The sequence below is a fragment of the Hibiscus syriacus genome, unplaced genomic scaffold (assembly GCF_006381635.1).
Source record: "Hibiscus syriacus cultivar Baekdansim isolate YM2019G1 unplaced genomic scaffold, ASM638163v2 tig00110015_pilon, whole genome shotgun sequence".
Taxonomy (NCBI): Eukaryota; Viridiplantae; Streptophyta; class Magnoliopsida; order Malvales; family Malvaceae; genus Hibiscus; species Hibiscus syriacus.
In genome coordinates, this window is record NW_024062564.1 from 985,791 (window position 1) to 1,001,923 (window position 16,133).

The 16,133-nt window shown below is 33.3% G+C and overlaps 1 long non-coding RNA gene and 2 pseudogenes across 1 annotated transcript; all 3 read right to left on the reverse strand.

Annotated features, from left to right (window-relative positions):
- Positions 1-1,793: 1,793 nt before the first annotated feature.
- On the reverse strand, positions 1,794-2,905 carry LOC120212738. The gene is made up of 3 exons (XR_005524737.1): positions 2,823-2,905; positions 1,971-2,068; positions 1,794-1,882 (listed from the first exon to the last, which is right to left on the reverse strand). It is a non-coding gene; the product is annotated as an uncharacterized LOC120212738 (long non-coding RNA).
- Positions 2,906-5,249: 2,344 nt separating this feature from the next.
- LOC120212766 lies at positions 5,250-7,217 on the reverse strand (annotated as a pseudogene).
- A 1,791-nt stretch (positions 7,218-9,008) lies between these two features.
- Positions 9,009-15,014, reverse strand: LOC120212695 (annotated as a pseudogene).
- Between the last annotated feature and the right edge of the window lie 1,119 nt (positions 15,015-16,133).

Sequence of the window (16,133 nt, forward strand, 5' to 3'; positions counted from 1 at the left end):
TCAATGTAAAACTTAACGAAAATAATGGTGAGTATTTACACAAGGCTCTTTTTACGTTCAATTTCCATCTTAATGTCAATATATTTGAAAATGATAAACTTACATGTTTTTCTAAAGCCATAACCTTAAGTTTGAGAAAGAAATTACATTTTTCAAAAAGTTAATACTCCCGGATCAAGATGTCAAGACCTTCGACAAATCAGTAGATTTTACAAGCATGTTGTTAAGATATTCAGGTTATCTACAAGACCTCCAGGCATAATGTCAAGATATTTGAACATGATAAATTGATTTACAAAGTTTGCATGCTTCATTTTTCAGATGTCTCAGCGCTTCAAGAATGGAAGAACAAGTTATTCTTCACAAGTCTCACCGCTTCAAGAATGGATGAGTAGGTTATTTTTCAGAAGTATTAATGTCATAAGAATGGGGGAGCAAGTTTCTTTTCAGAAGTATTAATGTCATAAGAAAAGAGAGCAGGGGTGGATCCACAACTATGAAGGGACACCTTTTCATCTTGAAATATGAGTTTTTCTTTTGTTAGTTACTTATTTTATGATGGTGCTCACTTTGAAATTTTATTTGTGCGTACTCCGTTCAAAAATTATGTGTTACTGACGTATGTGTTTTCACCCTCAAAATATTTCTAGATCTGCCGTTAAAAGAGAGCATTGCCTCCGGTGAAGACCTTTTTCCTTGGATCAGAGCGTCAGTCTTCAATCCGGACAGTGAGGAAATGTCTGGCAAGGAGCGGAGCAAACTCCAAAACTAAGACGACCCGACGATGAGATCAAGAGCAAGGAAGAAGAAGAATTTATGGCTATATTTGTGGCAAAATTAAAAGGATTAAAATATAAAGATCTAAAACTAAGTGGCAAAATTATAAGGACAGCAACATAAATAATCTAAAAGTAAGTGGTAAAATTATACAGAAATAAACACAAAACAATGGCCAAATTGAATTGAAGTAAAATTAGACAGCCTGATCACATGGGATCAAAGTTTTTTTTTTAGAGAAAATACATAAATAATCTAAAACTACATGGAATGAGAACCAAGTTGAAATTACCAGGAAACCTTGGAGGATTGCAGCCTCTAAAGTAGAAAAACGCGTTGGCTTGTGTTAAAGCCAAAAAAACTGGTTTTTCCTTATATGTATCCCTCTCTCCAAAAAGTGAAGAGAGATCGGTCGATCATCGTCACTCGTCATCAGTATTCGTTTGGGTCCAAATGTAATAGATATTCTAATAAACGAAGGTAGTTTTTAATGAGGTCAGAAAAAATCGCGTTTAAGCTTGTATTCATTTCATAGATATTCATAAAATCTTTAATCATAACATTTTCTGGTAATATTCTAATAAACAAATTTGTTCATGAATAAAAATGAATTGATTTAACATTTTTTTAGTTGAATCGGACAATTTTATTAATGGAATAAACATACATCTCAAACCCGCTACTCATGTTTTTCTACCGGCAAAAATAACTGCAGTCCAGTAGAAAAATTGCAATGAAAACAATGCCTTTCACCATTATGGTGATTCTATGAGCAGGTTAAAACTGGGAATGTACTTGGGATCATCCCACTGCATATGCTGATCCAATGGTTCTGGACTAGCTGCAAAAGAGTCGAGTTTCCTTGACATCACATGTTTTGTAGGAGATGGTTCTTCGATCAGCATCGCAGTCATCTTGTTCGATTCTGCAGACCTTGGGGGACTCGGGGGCTGTAACATAAGTAAAACCAATATTATCAAGATAATGCATATGCTAAAACTACGAGACTGGTTTGGGGGGTTGGTTCACTGAATTGGATAGATCACCAAGTGGTTTTTTCCACCAATACCAGCTGTCCTATGTGCTTTAGAGACATTGGTCTTGCCTGATGGGAAGCATTTTCCATCATCAACTCAACTTGAGAAACAAAATAACAAAACCAACAACAGATCAGAAAGTGTTGGGAATGGTACCATTAAACTGAGCACTTAAATTCTGATCTTGAATCAAACCTGCAGCACGTGTTGCCATTTTGGAAATTTACTGATACAATCCACCGAACCAACAGTACCTGTGAGGTTCCAAACATAGGAAAATCGAATCAAAGACGCAATAGTGGAGAAATCATGCTAAATCCTGCAAAAAAAAAGAACTTAAAAAAAAAACTAAAGTTCCTTTGAAAAGGATTATAAAATGTCGTGTCAAATCACTCGAGTTATGGAATTGTCAAACGTAAAACTTAAGAATGGTGCTCATTTTACATTCAATTTCCATCTTAAAGCATCAACAGATTATAGAACAAATGCTTAAAATGAAACATGCAAGTAACATCCAAACTCAGTTTGCAAAACCCAAAAATCTTTGGGTATCTAAAACAAATGTGGTGAACAGGAAGGGACAAAAATCGAACTTCTATGATAATCAAGAGTGTAAACATGTTCATACAGTTTAAAATAATCCATGTAGTCTTCCTTTCTGTTCTAATGATGAATACATACAGTCGAGGATTTCTTTTAAGTTAGTAATTATATTTCCTCTTTGTGCTTTCCATTCACTACAAGCCCCCAAGACATCAAATCAACCCCACAAAAGTAAACCCAGAAAGGGAGAAAATAAATCTAGGATACATACAGATCATTCTTGGAATTTTTTTTTAATTTCCTTTTTCCATTCTTTTCTCAACAACCAAACAGAAATTCTTGCTTTCATGATTTATATGTAATTCTTCCATTAAAACAAACAAAATATTTCTCTTGAAAAATAACTTCATCAAGAAATTAAACACAAACGAAAGCCTGTAAAAAAGGTTAAGAGAAGAAACTCACAATGGGTTTTTGATGAGTCGATGCTTCTTGCTTTTGGATCACTGATTCAGGGCACTTTGCTTTGCTCTTTTGGATTTGTTTGGTTTTTCTTCCTTTGAAATATTTGGAAAGAGAGGAATTCCATATCTGCTTATAAGAAGCCGTTGCAACGGTAACATTTTTACTTTTACAGAAATACCCTCTTGAGGCCTACAATTAATAAGCTTCGGGTTTTTCATGGGCCAAATTCGCTTTTTGCAGAAAAATAAGATGCTTATACCGTTGTTTCGATGTTGGTATAATGATAACTTTAATCCATAATGTTTATACCGTTGTTTCGATGTTTGGTATAATGATAACTTTAATCCATAATGTTTATTATATTTTTAATTTGACCCTCCTTTTTTAGTCCACTGTTTTTTTATAAATAAGAATTCCCACCCAAGTATGGGTGTAATATATAATTCTCAACATGCTCTTCACCAGTATGGTTTATGGAGAAAGCACAATGATAGTGACAAAAAATATAGTTCCTCGGGAAAGCACAAAGTAGCGGTGTTTAAATTTGGATATCCATATTTTTTTTTTATCCGGAACGTTGAGACATTCGGTTTATAAAAATTTAACTTATGACTCGATTCATAAGTAATAGATGCTGGCTTGCCCATAAAATTCGAGTACTAATTTTCAGGTCACAAATACTTAGTTAATATCTATTTTATTTTATTTTTTAATTTATATTAAATTTTAAAAAAAATCACATAAAAATATAAAATTATAAAACTTAAGTTATAATACATAACATAAAATATAATAATAAAATTACATCTAAATTTAAAATAATTTAAAATTAAAAGAAATAATTTAAATATTAAAGTGAAATAATTTGAAGAAATAGAGATTTCGAATGTTATAGTAAAATAATTTTGAAATAAAAAAATGAAAAATCTAATTTAAAAAATAATAATGAAATAAAAAAGGAAATCAGATAGACTCCAAGCCCGAGAGAAATCTACCAAAAATAGTAAGTCGAGATCCGACCTAAAATATCATATATTTACCTCTAAAATACCCAATAAATTTTCACCGAGTCAACGAACCAAGTAATTTAAATCGGTACTTTTAAACACCCCTAACACATATCTTATATAAAAATCAGCCTTGTTCTTCTTTGCAAGATGAAGCACTTGAAATTCATGGTAAATCATCTTTAGGACAAAATTAGGATCAAATATCATAGGGTAAGGTTCTAACTTTAAAATAATATAGATCCATTATATATTCAATCTAAAAAAATTAGAGGGAAAAATCTAATATTGTTTAAATTTAAATTAATAAGAACCAAAAATATTATTATATGAAAAAAATTAAAAGGGGCCTGTTCTTTATCACATTCTTATTTATTACATTAGGTTGCTTATTTAAAGTCCTACCTATTCCGGAAGAACTCGAAGTATCTAGAATTTTATATTCTTTAATTAGCTATGATCTTATAATATGATCACTGGCAGACCAACGTAATCTATTGACAGTTGGATATATACATCTTACCGGTCTACAAATAACTATTATTACCCTACGCTTAATATTAATATTAAGTGTAATTATAAAATCCCTCAATCAAAAACGAGAACAATGTCTAAACTTTGTCCTTCTACCTCCTTGTAAGATAAAGATTTTGACACTGAACATTGATTATGATTCTTTATCAAAACTAGAAAGAGTAAACTGACTATAATCATTGTAACTCATTTATTCTTATAAATAAGTGCGTTTGATAATATTGTTTATAAGCATTTTTAACAAAAAAAATTCATTTTGATTACAAAATTAATGTCATACGGGTAAAAATCAAAAAGAAAAATAATGTGAAAACGATGATTTAAAACAACAGCAAAAGCTGAGATTTCTTTTTCATTTCCAACTTTATGTTTAAAAATAAATTTATATTTTTACTTTTATTAATGTATGATTCCGCTCATTTGTCTTTAAAAAATAATTTGAAATTCAACTTTTTTATTAGTTATAGATCTACATTTTATTTCAATAATTTAATACTAACATCTTTAAAATAATATTTTAATTACTTAAAAGTAAATATAATTTATGATTTAAATATTAAAATATTAATAGTGAGTTATTATACGTATATTTTTATTACAATCATATTTTTTTATTTGTACTTTTATATTTTATTATAGTTTAAATTGATATATTTTATATATAATAATATTTTAAAAAATTATTATATATATCTTTTTTTATTTTTGAATAGTTAAAGAATAAATATGTCATTTAATTATTTATTTTAAATTTTTAAATAAATGGTATGATTAAATATTATTTTTAAAATTCAAATATTAAAAAATATTAAAATTATTAATAAAATATTTCATATATAAAAATATTATTAATGAGTTATATGAAATTTAGGAGGTTGCTGGTTCCGCAGATAACTTGTTTCCTGCAACTAAGTGGACCATAGGGTTGGAGTGATGTGCAAAGCAGTTTGAAATGAGCAGTTTGACTCCATGCCAATAGAGAAGGCAAACTACGAGTTCAAATGCCATGCTCTCTTCAAACCTACTTGTCTACTACTTCAATGAGTGTTGGCTCATAATCACTAGGAGCCACAAAACCATGGAGACTCATAACAGTCGCAGCCACGTTCGCGAGGCCACCATCCGGAACATCACTACGGAACCTAACACCGGCTCCCAATCCCGGACCTCCTACTGCAATAGGCACTAATTCCAATTTCCAAAATATGCATCACCAAATTGACTTCCAACTCTACACCCACAGAACAAGAGAAAGATGAACTTACAGGGTGACAAGTATGAGAGGTTAGTATTTGGAGCTCCCCGTTCTTATCATATAGTTCCCCAGACTTATTCCTCTTCACCATGTCTCCGCATTGCCATGGTCCGCAGTTACCACAAATATTCCACCAACTTTCTATGGCATCAAGGATCTGCAGCCCGACAGAGTAAGAAAAGCTCAATTAAAGTTTCGAGCTAGAGTGATAGAATGAACTTTAGTCATCACACCTTGACAGCTTCATCAGCAGCCTTGCATCCACAATTGTAGCTTGGATATCCTGTATGTCCCACCATGTCACCATTGGGTATGTTCCACGTACCTGGTCGAATTGCGGCTCAAAATCGCATCTCTAGCCTTCTCAGCGATCTCCGACGCCTTCATTAGGTTGAACATTGAATGCGATGCCAATATCACTAGGAATTTCCACATATTCTTCCAATTCAGGGTTGAAATAGCCAGAGCGATTTCCATTCCAGAAGAAAGTGACATGACCAAATTTGACAGTCCACTGTTGATATAGGAACACTTCTTTGGGTAAAATAAGAAACATCTCAGTCATGTATTATAACGACATGCACTAAAAATACCTGCAGCGAAAATACGGATACCGTTATGCACCAAATATTCACCGGATGTTCTATCGATCTCGGAGGAGAAATGAGATAGTGACTTGGAAGCTTCAACTCGCCATCGTACTGAAGCATACCAGCATATCGGATTTTAGGGTATCGTACGCGATCAAATTTGTCAAAATCTTGATATTCAAGTGCCTTAGCAAGCATAACCATTCGATCTGCACGGAAGTTGAAAGTAACAACAGCATCACCATCTACGATCGGACCTACAGCTTGTTGTTTCATCAACAACAATAAAGGGAGGTAGTACTGGTCATTTGCATTTTCCCTCAGTTTCTTTACAGCTTCAACAGCATTTGTAAATTTGTGTGGGGCTTCACCCAGAACATGAGCATCCCATCTCTTTTACAACATCCCAATCATTCTGCAAAAGATCAACTCACAAAAGTGAATAAACACCTCGAGTCAAGGGCGAAAAAAGTGAAAACACCGATTTCTCACCTCATAACGGTCCATTGTGACATACATGCGGCCTCCACCAGAAGCAATCCGAGCATCAACACCTTTCTCACGTAAATTTGCAAGATCATTCTCAAGAGTCTCTACAAAGCCTACACTCAAACCATCTGAAACATCACGACGTCCGTGAGAATATGAACTCGAATTCTTTTGGCACCATGCTCACTAGCTCCCTTCAGCAACAACTGCATACATTTTGGAAATGATTTATCATGAACACTCAAAAGGTAGGAGCATGTCCTGATCACCAAAATACCTGCAATTGATCAAGCCGGGAGTGAACACCGCCATCGCTAAGTAATCCGATCAGGTGCAGAGTTCCCTTTTCAAAAGATTCACTTATATACTTAAATCCTTCTCCCTTGTAAATTTTACCAGAGGCAAGAGCAAGATCAACAAGCTTAGCCCTGCAGTTACAAATGAATATTATTCGCGTCGATTCACACGCATGCAAGCAAACACACGCAGAAAAGGCAACTAAAATGGGGAAAGGAAGCATCGGGGGCACCCTGCCAACATCATCACTTACATTATGCCATTCTTTATGAAACATATACAATGTAATAACGTCCGAATCATAATTATCCCTATCATTTTAACTTTTTTTTTCTGAAAGATACAAATTATAGCATTAACCGAAATGATGCCATCGAGAATAATAGTGAATATGCAGTCAGACTTTCGTATGTGAAATATAAAGGCCAACGACTAGCCAATCAACAAGGGTTGACTCGAGAAGCAACATTATATCATCTTTCTCCCATTAATGGAATCAAGTTGACACAATGACATAAACCATAAATAAAAATGTAATATCTAAAGTCAAAAGAATAGTACTACATATATAACGGTGTATGAACGCGAATAATATGTATTTATTGAAGTAAAATATTTTAAAAATAATTAATTAAAATTATTAGTACACCAACAATTAAATTACTATTATAACCTTGTAAATCTATATTTTTATTTTATACTTCAATTCTGCATACTTTTTCAGTTGAGTTAAATAACAACAAATTGAATAAGATACCTCAAAAATATAAAAGCATGTCGCACTCAAATTAGAATGGAAAAAGATTAAATTAGTAGATTTATTTTTAAAAATGATTTATTAAAATTTAAAATAATTATTTATTATAAAATTAATTATTATCATCGGAACTTCGTAAACCTATGTTTTTTATTTTGCATTGATTTTTGTGTACCTTTTCAATTAAGACGTCAAGCATGATCATATTAAAAAAGTTTAAATCACAAATGAATACCAACAAGATGAAAACTTGATTTGCATGGAAGAAATGGAATCGATACCGACAAAAAGCATCAAGAAGGATCACCCGAAGCGAATAAATGTGAGAAAATCCAATATTTTGAGATTGAATTCTTAAAAAAAGAACCTGTTTGAGGGAATCCATGGTGGGGGTTTGAGCGACGTGGATGCAATTGAATTGATCGGTTGTTCTCGCCCCACCCATCTAGGACCACGATGCCGAGATCTTACCCTTTGGAAGCTTTGGGTGATCCTCCAATTTCCACCCTGAACTGAACTCCCCATCGTTTTCTACTCTACTTTTTGGTTGTAGCGTTCCATTTTATAAGAAGAAGAAAATTCCAGATATCAGGTGAAACCATCTGGGTTTCCCCCCCCCCCATGAATTGACGGTTTAGTGAAGCCGTATCGTGTGGTGCAGCAGCATCCCATTTTTCTTACTTCAACAAACATGTCGCATGCATGCAGCAGTATTGTCTAGAAAGTGTAGACGTGTAATCTCTCGAATGTGCTTTTAGTTTTAAGATATTGTTTATATTTTATTTAATAGTCAATATCTAATAGTTCTTCAACTATAAGATATTCTTTTGTTGAGCCCCAATTATAAGAATTCATAAAATGTTCACCTTGTAATGTTTTGCATGGCTTTCAAGACCCAAATTGTCCCTATGTTCTTGTCTATCACAATTCCATTTGATCTTCGATATAGCGTCTACCTAATAAATATTGATCAAACCTAGTAATATGGGAACACCATAATGACAATGATCATTTGGTGGTTATAGGTAAACCTGCTTGGAGATTTCTCTAGCCCATTGAATAATGATCCTCCAATATGAGAGTTGTCAGAATAAGAAACTAAAGGCATCCATTTACAATTTTTTAAAGTAGGGGATGATTATTCACTCAAAAATTTTCCTAGTCTATTGACAATGTACACACCTATAAATACAATTATTCAAATCTGGATCTTTTAGAAAAAGCAATAATCATTTTTACCATTGAAGCTACTCTCAATGAGTTCAATGGTCAACTTTTCTCAATATGCAATTAGTTATACAAGTGCCCTTTGGTTCAAGGTAGATATACAAAGCAGTGCTGTTTGGTGTGAGAAATTACATGCCAAAATACAAGGAATAACATTTCTACGCCTCTACTTGAAAACAAACAACAAGAGCATTAATTCCTCAACAAAAAAGATATAACTTAAAGTTTGGGTGTGGGGGTTTAGGTAGCAAAGTGACTGGGAGAGTTGTTAAACATACTGTGCCACATATATGCCCTGGATAGCACAAGTTCAAGCTCTTGATATGTCCAGTTGTGTGTTGGAAGGTGTTGAAGGAACATCACCAGTTCCTGGAAATCTAGCTTTCGAAGCGTGTCCGACCACTGAAATTTTAAAACAAATTCTTCGGTTACCTTCTGATCAACAAATTCATAATCCGAACGCTAAGAAAAGAACAAAAAGAATGTGGTCATAGAAATCCTGCAAAACAAGCATTGATCCATTTAAATAGACTCTGTTGGAGATAAATCAAGCTCTTAAGCATCTGAAGAAGCCGTATGAGATGCTGGCTTTCAGTCTCAATGTCATTGATCCAACAGCTTCACCTTCGACTGATACTATGTTTGGAACCAAAGAAAGACATTCATTTTTTTGAATAAGAAAAAGTTTAAATGAAGAAGAAAAAGGAGATACATCTTTTCATTTGAACAATTATTGTAGTTATTTCTCCTAAAGATTCCAGAAATGCATGCAGTCTAAGATGGAAGTGAGTTATATTAGTAGAAAGGAAGTTAAAGCAAGGCTCACCGTTAAAAGAAAACTGGCAAATATGTACACGAGAAAATCAGGGAGTGCATCGCCTTCAGCAAGATATGTATCCCATAGACGGGTTACTAGATGGAAAGGAATCTGTTAAACCAATATAATTAAAGTTAAATAAGCCACAAGAAAATTAAAAAGTATGATTGGTTTTTCAATCAAACATAAAATATTGCAAAATGCAGGATACCTAGATATTTAAGGGATTGGATAGTAAAATTGAACTTTACCTCGCGTATCAGTAGGCAGTTGACCAGCGAAAAGCAAATTGAAGAAATTCAAGTCCTTGGTCCTCCACATGTTTAGAACAGGTTCTTGTACAAGTTAAAAAACAAAGTTATTAATATGAGAAAGAAATTCGAAAATAATAAAGGAAAAAAAATTCTAAGTTATGTTATTCCAAATTTCCAATTCTTCATCTTTCTTGAAGTACCCATGCCTGATGCATGCATGGACATGTATAAGGAAAAACTTAAAAATAAAATGGATAAAAGATTTGAAGATTTGCATGTCAAGCAGACACATATCTGGCACTCATACCAAGTCCAGGTAACACAGATCTTAAGTAAATAAAAGAAGCACACGACATAAAGGCAGGCACAAGAAAATGCCAAAACTAAACGTTTTCCCTCTTTCTATATCAGTAAGAAAATAGGGGCCTGTACAACACAACCTTTAGCCTTCTATATAACAATCACCAGAAATAAGCACATAAACGAAGGCTTAAATTTGCTACACGAAGCAAAAGCTGGTTGAATTCATGAATGAAAAAGAATTCCAGCGAGAGAACTGACTGCCCCTAAAGAGTTTACCATCAATTCGCCGAACCAATTCCTTCAGCTTGAATACAAGCCTCTGGATTCCTGGTTGAGCAAAAGTGTAATGGTCTTGCATGCCATCGAGCAACTGTGACAAGCACCAATAACAGTCGGCTTCTATGTTGGAGATATTAGCTGAAGATATATCAGAGATTGACCAGCAATCTATGCTCCCGTCTAAGTACTCTGACAAGAAGACAACCAGAAAGGGTGTAACTAGATCATTTATCCCCTGCACATATCCACTTGCAGGATGCCGAATGGCCCTATACATGAAGTTGAACATGGGATCTCAGCATCTTAATTGCAATCGTTAGTGCTATAAGAAGAAGCCATCAATAAATTTGAACTCACCAATGTAAATAATACCTTACCATGTATAAAGAACGCGCTCCAAGGATTTTTGAATTTGTGGTTGCTGAAAGAAGGCAACATCAGGTACGGTTCTAGGACAATCAACAGCATCTAACAACAGAATAAAGGCAATTGGTGATAATTGGGTATAAAAGGCTGAAATTTGAATTCAGTATGGGCTAAAGGTACCTGGCGAAGCATATTGATCTCATCATCTGAACGTTCAGTATCTGGAATGTCATAAAATTGAGCAACACAATCAAGATATTCAATGCGTTTCCTTCTAAGAACTCCCTCCCTTCTATCTGAATTAGGTGGTGCATATCCCTGTTGTCAGTTCATACTTTAATTTCAAACAAGCAACCAAAATTCAATAAAGATAACCATGTCCCTTAAATAACTCATTAGCTAAGCCTGAATATAAAATATTAGACATATAGGTTCTTCCATGCATGCTCTAAACAGTGGCCTGATTTGGTTTCATCAATTGGAATAAAAAGCTAAAAAGACTATAAAACAATACAAAACCATCAACCTTTGGAGACATTGCATACTGGAATGACAAACTAAAACCAATAGCTCCTAAAAAGGAAACATCTGATGCTAAAGCGGCCTACTTCTTCAGATAATGGGGTGATTTTTTAACAGCAGTAGATCAATAGAATTAGGGCCGAACAAACGAGCAAGAAAGAAGATGGAGTTCTAGAAATGCAGGGTAGGATTATGAAAACCTCTAGTCTGTCTATATTTGTGGAAAGCTGCTGTGAATAGAAAAGCTGTTAGAAAAAGGTAGGGAGAATGAATTAGCTTTTAGTGTCAGATTTGAGCCTACGATTGATGCTGAAAATATTTAGGGTAGGATTATGAATTCCTATATTGAATCTGCATCGCAAATTGATGACTTTTTTTGCTTTCATTTCTTTCTTTCTTTTCCCCTTTTTTAATTTTTTAAATCGTGTTTCTAGTAAAGTTTTTATGCTTTTCAAGCTTAATCGAGCTCACGCTTTTCAAGCTTAATCGAGCTCCAAATTTCGAATCCAGCTCAAGCTTATCATTATTCAGGCTTGGCTCGATTACACCCCTAATTTCGACCCTAATAGGACAACATAAGAAATATCATCATTCATAGAAAAGAAGACGAACAAATTGGTTGATATATAGCTCCAGTCCTAGTGCCTAAAATTGATAGTTTCACTAGACCATCAAGCTTACCAGAAGAAGTCTCCATACATCAGGTCGCATGTAAGATGGAATACCACTCCAAGCTAGCTCACGCAATCTCTCTGCACAAGAAATCACGACCAAGTCAAACTATGATACTATGAATAAAAGATTGTTAAACTAGAGCTCGGAAAAAGTAAGCGAACAGAAAATACTAGGTTCTCTATCAAATTCAGAAAGTGACAAAGAGTGACAAATGAAAAATATTTGTTAATACAAATTAAAACGGACAAAAGCGCATATAGGTTATCAAAAACCAGAATGAGTATGACCCATGCATTAGAGTGCAGAATATTGATGTCAGGCCGAAGCAGAATTTTGTTTCTTTCTAACCTGAGATGAAAGTAGGCATATAAACAACAAAGCAGCATTTTGTTTCACTCAAATTGATTGAAGATATATGATTTCATATCTTGTTGGTACTAGTAATGTCTAAATTCAATTGTTTAAATGCATCAGGAACCAAATTTGTTCACAGTATATATTGTTGCGACTGCTTCAAGAAAGGAAACAGTTTTGAGCATGTTTTAGCAATATATACACCATAATGGTTCAAAACTTCCAAAAGAAAGGAGACATGCACTTTTTTTTTTTTTTTTGATAGGAAAGAAAGGCCTCGTTAAAACCCCCCTTCTTAACTAAGGACCTTATAGAAAGGTCATTAATCATAGGAAGGAGGGAAAGAGTGCCTTGGAACTTTTATAAATAATGAAAGTTACATAATAGTAAAAAATAACACTAAATTGCTTGACATAAGACATGCACTTTTATGAAGGAGGTCATACACACTTAGATTTAGCATCAATATATTACAGGCAGTCCTAAAGTTTCATTAACTTGTACAAAACTACACATATGTTACTATCAACATGCTACCACAAACCAGCAGGTCGGAACTTTTGAATTGGCTTTTCTACTATATAAGCACTAGCTATGCCCAAAAACAAATTAAAAAAAAAACATTCAGAAGAAACTTGATTTAAAAGCTCTATATTTGAGCTAGACAGCAGCTTGTAAAGACTACTTATACATCATTGTTAGAATGGCTCCGGTAACACCTCGTACAAGTTTCAGCAGAGTAAAACAGACTAAAAAATAGATAAATCATCAACAAAATAGACATAGTACCTATTACGACCATTTGCATTGAGAGCTCTTTAGTGAACTTCAAAACCCTTGCAGAATCTGTAGATCTTGCACCCATTGCAGACTTGACTTCTCTAGCAGCATGCTCAATGTTCGAGGGTGAAGATCTTAACTTATTAACAGTTATATCAATATCTGAGGTATTTGAATTTCTGACCCCTCCCTACATGTAACGAAAGTTTTTCGGTTAACAATATTAGTGACTTTTGAAGAATTAAAAAGTGACAGTACTGATACGATAATTATTTTGGTACTGTAGTAATAGAATAACTATTTAACACAACATATATTGAGTCTCAATATCACCTGCATGTATTTTTCCACATCATTACTTCTGCTTGCGTCATTTTGAGAATAACTTCTTTGATATTGTTTCTGTAAGCCTGAATTGCCCAATGATTCCGTCCTTCTGGTCAATAATACTTTACCAGGAATGCTGCGACCCTTAAGCAACCTTAATAGAAGGCACGATAGAAAATTCTTAGTTGCACTGAACACAATAATTTGAGAGAAGTGAGCACATGAAATAAACAAAAATCAGGTGAACGAACACTCCACAGACATGACAATGGACTAGGTTTTATTAAATACATACTCTTAGATAAAGGTACGGTTCGAAATAGGCAAAAATGGTAAACACAGTAATTGCATTTCCATTCAAATAAAAGGTAGAAAACACCAATAAATTCCCAACATTCATAAAAGCCACATGGAGAAGCTAATATAGATGCCATAACAAGACAAGACAACCTTATTGAAGAAGAAACATTTTTTTCTGTTCATCCTCTTTACAGTTTACACTCGGGAGAAATTTCATTAAGCAAAACAACATTGCAGCCCATGTTATCATTGATCTCTAGCCAAATTGTATTAAGAAATCCAAACTCTCAGCACATTAAAACACATAGTAACATCCTTTATAAACACATAGTTAAGTGAATCTTTTTAATCCTAGTAATTCCTATGTTTCTTCAAACACAATCCCGTAATCAAATAGCAGCATCAACCAAAATAAAAGTATTCAGAGGAGGAAAAGATTTTAAACACAGAGGATCGTCTTCTATGATAAATAGAGACTGGGCTTGTGCAATCAAGCAGAACTTGAGAGATCTGAATTAAATTATCAAAAGGGTCCTTAAACCTAAGTGCAAACTCCAACAAAAAAGAAATCAAAAGTTGTGGGAAATCAAAGTTTCTCCTCGAAAAGGAAAATTCAACCACGTGACTAGATAACTGGAATTGAAATTCGAAAGATCCGAACATATTTCTCAAAAGGGTATCTAAATCCAGATTCAAAACATTGAGAAACAGAAGAGAAAATAGAAAACAGGGAAACAAAGAAAGAGGAATTGGGAAATGGAGTATGATTAAAAGGAGGTACTCTTGAACATTTCTGAGGGTTTGGCTGAATCTGGAATCAAGGCTTTCTTTCTTAGGCTGGCCGTCTTCTCCGTGGGTGTTGCTGTTCATTGTTCTGTTGTTATGGAAAAAGCATGCTCTGATTCCCCCCCCCCCCCTCTTTCTTTTGGTTTGTGGCTCTCTTCTTTCACTTTTACTACTAATTCTTCTTGCCCGATGCTCCTTTTTCTTCCTTGAATCTCATGTTTTTCCTACGGAAATCTGCTCAGGAAAACATGCAGCACAAACATTACCTAACAACAGAATATATATATATATATATATATATATATATATTATCATTTTAATTGAATTAATTAGTTAATAGTAATATTTAAATAAAAAAGACACAGTACATGGTGTTTACTTACTCCATCTAATTTTATAGTTTATAAATGGGTAAAAATCAAATAAATTGAATTTTATTTCCATCCAACTAAAACAAATTTAATGTATACGATACGTAAAGTTTCATTTGCACACATGCCAAACTCGTATCTAATGTGACAACGGAGACCATATATGTCATAAAATTAATAGTTCAAGAAATATCATTGATTATAATTTCTTTTATTGTTGATAAGAAAAAAGGGTTACGATAAGTGTAGGTAGTTCATATCTTTCTATTTGAACAATAAATTAAGTCGATTATTATATGAACAATAAATGACCATCCAGTTCAGTTAGTAGAGCACAAGGCTCTTAATCTTATAGTCGTAGGATCGAGTTTCACGGAGGGCATTTCATAATTCAGATGTCTCCTACGAAAGCTGCTCTCAACCTGCCAACTGAGCTGGATGATCATTTCGGTAGAGGGAGTCTAAGATGGAGATAAAATCTCTTTTTCAAGTCATACAATGTGATTTAAACAATTTTTCATTACAAAATAAAACTAAATTACTATTATATATTATGATAAAAGTGCAAATAAAATACTTATTTATATAAATTTACTTTTTAAAATATTATTAGATATATTAATTAAGAAAATTTTATGACGGTCGATGAGCACCGATGAACACCATTACTGATGAACATCATTAACTTAATTTATAAAACTTTAAAATTGTAAAGTACTCAACGTATAATTATAAATTAGTTAAAAATCTAAACGTAAATTGTTTAAAACAACATATTAATTACATTATTTTTTATAATATTATTTTAAAATAATAATTAGATCAAATACTAACCATAAATTCAAAAACCCTAAATTATTTTTCCTTGTTTCAAAGCCGTCATCATCGTTGCTGCCGTTTGTGTCTTCTAACCAACGGTAACCATGTAAATATGCATAAGCATGACTTAATAGTTTTTTCGGAAAAAAAAAACATCTATAAAAAAATTAAAGACGTGTCTTAGTTAAAATCTTTTCCTTAC